The sequence below is a fragment of the Lytechinus variegatus genome, chromosome 11, assembly GCF_018143015.1.
Source record: "Lytechinus variegatus isolate NC3 chromosome 11, Lvar_3.0, whole genome shotgun sequence".
Taxonomy (NCBI): domain Eukaryota; kingdom Metazoa; phylum Echinodermata; class Echinoidea; order Temnopleuroida; family Toxopneustidae; genus Lytechinus; species Lytechinus variegatus.
This window is the reverse complement of record NC_054750.1, coordinates 13,029,587-13,036,283: the sequence shown is the minus strand read 5'-3', so window position 1 is coordinate 13,036,283 and position 6,697 is coordinate 13,029,587. Positions and strand designations below refer to the sequence as shown.

The 6,697-nt window shown below is 33.9% G+C and overlaps 1 protein-coding gene across 2 annotated transcripts in view; it reads left to right on the top strand.

Moving 5' to 3' along the window:
• Positions 1 to 6,088: 6,088 nt before the first annotated feature.
• The window catches only part of LOC121424040, a 28,066-nt gene continuing 27,457 nt past the window's right edge, over positions 6,089 to 6,697 (top strand). Inside the window, exon 1 of one of the 2 annotated variants that reach the window (XM_041619616.1) lies at positions 6,089 to 6,128. The gene's annotated coding sequence lies outside the window, so the exon portion shown is untranslated. Of the gene's footprint in view, positions 6,129 to 6,292; positions 6,382 to 6,697 lie in introns of those variants that run through there. The other variant, XM_041619615.1, reaches the window with a different exon arrangement.

The following is a 6,697-nucleotide window of genomic DNA, read 5'->3' as shown; positions in this document are numbered from 1 at the left end:
AGGCAAGACATCCCGAACTCCATTTGAATATCATCAAAATCAAGAGTATTATCCAAGTTTATTCAATATATGGTTCATATGGCGATCAGTGCAAACCCACCTACGTCCTCTATGTACATGTATAGTGAAATAAATATATCTATTTCACTACCTGATGAATAAATAAAGGGAAACTAGTTTAAATTGAACAATTAAGCCTTCTCCGTTGTTGTTTTTTTCAATTTGTCTGTACGTGAGGGATGAAAAACGTCTTACGATGACATGGATGAGGTACTTTTTACTCAAAGTTGAGATGGACCTCCGAATATTTGCTTGAAGTATATTGACTAATTAAATTTTTATGTGATTATAACAGCACATTTTCATGTCTTACCAGGGCTTGTTAACAGACACATAAGTGGCAGGAGAACCAACACTGATGAAGTCATTGCAACTGGAAGTGATTTCAGAAAATGGTAAACTTGGTGGACACCCTTCATCATATTCCTAGCTCCTGGTATCACTAGTTACTATGGAAAGATGATGAACATAATGTTGTTAAGACGTCTTATGCTTGTTGATCGCCAATTAAATGCAATCTTTTATCCGCAGCTTTGTGAATCAATATTTAGAATGTCAGGATTTTAATTCAAGGAATACAAATACGTGTGTCGTCTGTGTGAAGTTTCGTTGTTAGAATGTAATTTGTTTTCTATTTCCTCAAAATAAGTACTGAGCGTTTGAGGAAGTAGAAAACAAATTTGCATTATTGCGTTTGTGTAGAATTGAATCAAATTACATGGATTTCCTTTCGAACGTCACCAAATATATAACTCAAGTGAATGTTCTGTAAAAGTGTTAGTGGTGAATGGTGCATTTTAATGAATGACTCAAAAAGTGCTCCATGTGTTAAGATGTAATTCTAACAAAATAAGCAAGCGCTTGGCACTCGCATTAGAGGACTGTGGTGAGATATGTATACTCTGACTTTATGGATTCCTAACTATAGTCCTTGAAATATCCATGAAAAATTTCAGCTCGCGCTTCGAGCTCGCATCATTTGGTCAGTCAAATACGTAGGGTCTTAGAGGATTCCTACAAATAACCCTTAGAATGCCCCTCTTCAGGTCTTCATGACTGTGTTTAGTTGTAGTTCTAACCAAATCAGCAAAGGATATCACTAGCATTAGATGACTATGGTGAGATATTTATACTCTTAATGGATTCTAAAATATAATCCTTAAAATTTCCTTGTTTAGGGTTAGTATATACAAAAATTTTTGCTCGCGCTTGCATTGTTTGTTTAGCGAGACAGTTAATTATCATGATTACAAAACAATTTGCTTATATTTTTTTAGCGAGACAGTTAAGTATCATGATAGTGCCGTGACCAACGGTACGCCACTGGGCACAATTATTTTTTTTTCGTGGACGAAATACCCTTATTCTTTGGTTAATAACCTTGTATTTTTTACTCGTCAAATTCCTCCGGAAAATGTGTCCCCCTTTTGGGAAATCCTGGATCCGCCCCTGCCACCACTTATCAATCACTTAGAGAATAAGCGTTAACAACCATATCCTATAAGTGTTACATGAATTACGTCTTTATCAAACATAATGGAATAAAATAATTCTAACTGAAAAGATCCGCAGAAAATAGAAATATAGGGTAAAGTTTAAAAAAAATACAAAAACATTATCAGAATTTGGAAATTTAAAGTGCAAATATGTGTTCTGATAAATGAAATTGAAAATGGTGTTTCAGGCGAAATTAAACGATCAGCTCGTCGTCGCGAAATTAAATGACACCTTAGGGCCATTAATTTGAACGAGTTTCTCTCTGAATTGAAGTTCTACAAAATTCAAAGGAATGATATAGAACGGAATTAAATGCTAAATGAATGAAAATGAAATATGTGTGCAGAGGGTGGACGAAATATTTCGAATTTGAACGTCCTTTCATTAATTTAATTGCAACTCTGATGAAATTGGACGGGAAAACCTATATTAATATAATTGTTATTATTATTTATATTATTGAAATTGAAATTAAAACTTTATTTACCACAATCTTCATAAAAAAAACATACAAATCAAGAAATATAGATATTTCAACAAAATGCATTGAGTGAGTACATTTGAGAATAGTGGAAGGATCAATGAAAAGTTACAAAGATATATAAGTGATCCTGAAATTAACACAAAACACACAATTAAAAACAAATGCAGTCATGAAATACAGAACAAACAAACATAACATGTATACAATTGTATCTATATCAGTATTACTATTAATATTACATTTTCTGCATTTAATGGATTTTAAAGCTTTGAAGAGTAGCTTATTCTGAATAATGGGACCCCTATAAAAAAAAAATTTTGAAAATATGTTGTTTGAGAAAGAATTGCACGAGTATTAGCTGAATTATATCTGTGTATATTTCTGTTGGTTTGAAAAATATTGTCAAATTTATTAGGCAAAGTGTTGTTATAGTAGGAATACATTAAACAGATAATTGAAAATCATAGGTCAAATTGGGAGTATATTTAAAGGTCAAGTCCAGGCGCGCCGGAACACTTTCAGTTTTGGGGGGGGCAAAATCCCGAAGGGGGCACAATATTTCTGACAGCGTGAGATACCGAAGCGATCGAGCGGGAGAGGCTATGGGACCCCCCCCCCACGGTAAGGATTTTGTGTAAAAATGGAGTATAAAAGTTGCGTTTCTAAGTGCATTCAAAAATAAATTTCTTGAGAATTAAACAGTCTTGGAGTTCTTTTTGCTCCTTCTGTTGCCTCCCTTCTGACCCAGTCTGGTGTTTCTTCATGACCAGGGTCGCAGTTCCAGCAAATTACGAGTCTTATTGCAAACGAAATTGTTTCAAACCAATGTAATATAGGCCTTTTAAAGACTTTAAGATGACAAACATGACCGTACGTAGTCGGGGGCCGCCGATCGAGAGGGCAAAATTCACCAAAAGTGTGCACGAAATCCTTCAATTTTATTCTAGAAAATGCAAAAGCTCCCCCATCACAAATCCCCTCGCTCTTACGTTAAGTGCTATATATGAGCTGAAATAGTATCAGACAAAACGCCTTCCAATCATGCCAATGAAAAGGAATAGAGGAAAATACGGGGCTGTGAAAATATCTTAAGATTTTCTTTATAGTAGAGCAGTACTGTAACGCTTATTTTTCTCTTTTATATTCTTTACATTTTTATTCATATCTCGGATAGTATGAGTCCGGTCAAGAAGACACTTTCACAGATGATTTTATTTTTTTCATGTCTAAACATTATCTCTCAGTTGCTTTCGACATGTTCGAGTGGGATTCACTATTTTTACAAATTATTAATTATAATCGTTGACAGCTATGACATAGATTCCATATCTTGCTCGAGTAACTAGTGTTCACGCGCGTAAGTGATATCGGGTCCGGTCTGAGCGTTTCTGGGCGACCGCACGTTTGTTAGACGACACAGCCAGCATCATAGAATTATAAATCTAATCACTGGTGGACCACTATCAATTTGCCATTCGCTTTTAGTCTAATATGTATTCATTAAAAGGTTAAACGTTATCACACTGTAATAAGATGGAAAAGGGGATTATCAAAGCTATGTTTCACAGAGGAACTGTTCGTCAAAAGACGCGAGGCTTACTATGATAATGTATTTGCCCCGTCAGGGGCAAAATTTTTTCATTTTTGACAATGGAAATGACTATTTTCAGGCAGAAAAGCGCCTTCATTTACTTTTGTCCTTAAATAATTTATCATTTTTCTTTTTTTAAGGGGGGCACGCTGGGGGGGGCAAAATCTCGTTTTGCCCCCCCAAAATTTTATTTGGGGGGCAAGTGCCCCCCCTGCCCCCCCGCTTCCGGCGCCCTTGGTCAAGTCCACCCCATAAAAATGGTGATTTGAATAAAAAGAGAAAAATCAAATGAGCATAACGCTGAAAATTTCATCAAAATCGGATGTAAAAAAAAAAAGATATGGCATTTTAAAATTTCGCTTTTTTTTACATAATCATGATAACAGTGATATGCACAACTCAGTAACATGCAAATGAGTCAGTCGATGATGTCCATCACTCATTATTTCTTTAGTTTTTTTTATTGTTTGAATAATACAATATTTCATTTTTTACAAATTTGACAATACTAACCAACTTGACTGAACCATATTATATTAATGCTAATTCCATGTGCTCAGGGAGGAATTAATTGTTGTTTCACTTGACAATGAGGAGAAAATTAGAATATTTCTTATTTCACATAATAAAATACAAAAGAAATAGTGAGTTCATGACTTCACCAGTCTTCTCATTTGCATATCCACCAGGATGTGCTTATAACTGTTTTGTGAAATTAAGCGAAACTTTAAAATATCATAACTTTCTTATTTTACATCCGATCTTGATTAAATTGTCAGTGTTGTGCTTGATGGAGTTTTTTTATTTTTTTTATTCAAATCAACTTTTTTGTTAGGGTGGACTTGTCCTTTAATTTTAAGAAAAGAGGTTTGCTATGACTTAGAAAGGGCAGTTTATGGCAGAACTGCTCTCTTTTTTAAAGAAGAAAAAGGCGGTTTAGTAAGTGTTGCTTGCAGAATCCCCAAATAATATTGCAACATTATGTAAGGAAAAATCAATGAATTATACAATGTAAGAAGAATATTTTTTGGTAAAAGGTCTTTAAGTTTACTCATTATTCCTATTGTTTTGAAAACTTTCCTTTAGACCTCATTATAACGTGTGTCTTCCATTTTAAATCTTTCTCTATACTAATTTCCTAAAATGTGTGTAATATTTGAATGTTGAATTAAGGTTGCCATATTTATTTACTTCATTTTGCACTATATTTCGGATAATTGAACAGCATTACATGGGTCTTTTAATAATTAAGTTATAGACTCGCTTATATCCATTTGCTAATCTTTGAAAGTTCACAATAAAAGTTTTGAGTAAGACATTCTACATCATGTGTTTATAAAATATATTGGTGTCGTCTGCAAATAACTAACGATTTGATAGTGGAGATACTGAATTTAATCATTGATGTCGGCCCTAAATAAAAAAAAAGTATCACCAAGAACTGATCCTTGCGGAATACCAGTTTGACAATTAGAGCTTTTAGAATTGTACACTGTAAATTGTTTGCGGTTACTCAAATAAGTGTGTAATAAGTTTAAAGTAACACCACGGATTCCATAATGAAAAAAATTCAAACTGTTTTTTTTTAAGTCTAAGAACTTTGTTTTCAATAATATCATTGACACATTCTTTAAAAAATATAAGATAGCATGATGAGTGGAATGTCCAGCTCTTAAACCAAACTGTTTATAACAAAGAATTTTGTTTTTATCAGATAGTTTTGAAATCGTGTATAGATGCATCTTTAAAAAAAATCGAAAATAGTGGTAGTAAGGAAATAGGTCTATATTTTTAAATAAGTTTGGCCACTTTGTATGAATAGGAGTAACTTTAGCAACTCTGACTTTGAGCCAATACGTACCCTTTTCAATACATAAATGATAAATACTGCAAAGTGGTTTAGAAATATGTATAACTATTTTACCAGAAAACCAGAAGCTTAATTCCTATTTTTGAAAGACAAAGCATTATAAAAATTATTTCTTTTTCTGTATAGGGCCTAGGTAAAAAAAGCTGTATATGGAAAACTTTTGATATTATTATTATTATATTATGATTATTATTATTATTATGTGGTCAGGGCTATAAAACGATTTCTTTTAATATCAATTGACTTACAAGCTTTAAACAAGATGAATCATTTTAAGCAAATTATTCATACTAGGCCTATATTCTCATTCACATGTTCTTACAAATCCACCCCAACAAAAAGTTGATTTTAATAAAGAGAGAAACAACAAGCACAGCACTGAAAATTTCATCGGGATGTAAAATAAGAAAATAATGACATTTCAAAGTTCCTCTTAATTTCGAAAAAGAGTTTTATGCACATCCTGGTTTTGCATACCAACCTCATTTCTCATTTTCTTTCTGTTTCTCTCTCGATCTCTCCCCTCCTCCCCGAGCTCCCTCCCCTCTCCTTAAAATTAGCTTTCCCTTCTACGTTTGTTCCCCGGGCCCCCCATAAATAAATCCTGAAGCAGCCCGATATTACAGGTAAGACAACATGTTTGATTCAATCCATTGCTTGAGTTATATTCTGCTTGACAAGCTTTTACTTATCTTATTGCATTTTGATGAATAAAATGAATGAATGAATGATGGGAATGAATATATAAGCCTTTAGTTCAGTACCGGAAAAGCTAGCGGATTCCCTCGGCCCCCTTCATTTATGGTGTTTCTCGAGCTACCATACTTATTTCTAGCGGCAAATTCAGCTAGGATTCCAACATTTAACTTCATCGTCAAGGTAAAAACTACTTTTGCTCATGTTTTTCTATTGAATGGTTGTTTTAAGATAAAATACTTAGCATTTTAGAAAAATTTACTAATCCAAATATGCTAGGAAAGCGTATTAACATTACTTTTTCAACATTTTAAAATTCGATCTACCGTTTCAGACACAGGACCCACTGACACTGTCAAAGAGTACAGTTAGAACTCGGCCGGGACCACGGCCAAACCTACCGTACCGTACCCGTATGCGGGCCGCGCGCCGCGGACACTGTTCTGTAGCGGCGGATCCAGCGCCAGTCAGGAACTGAGCCTAGTACTTTATAAATATT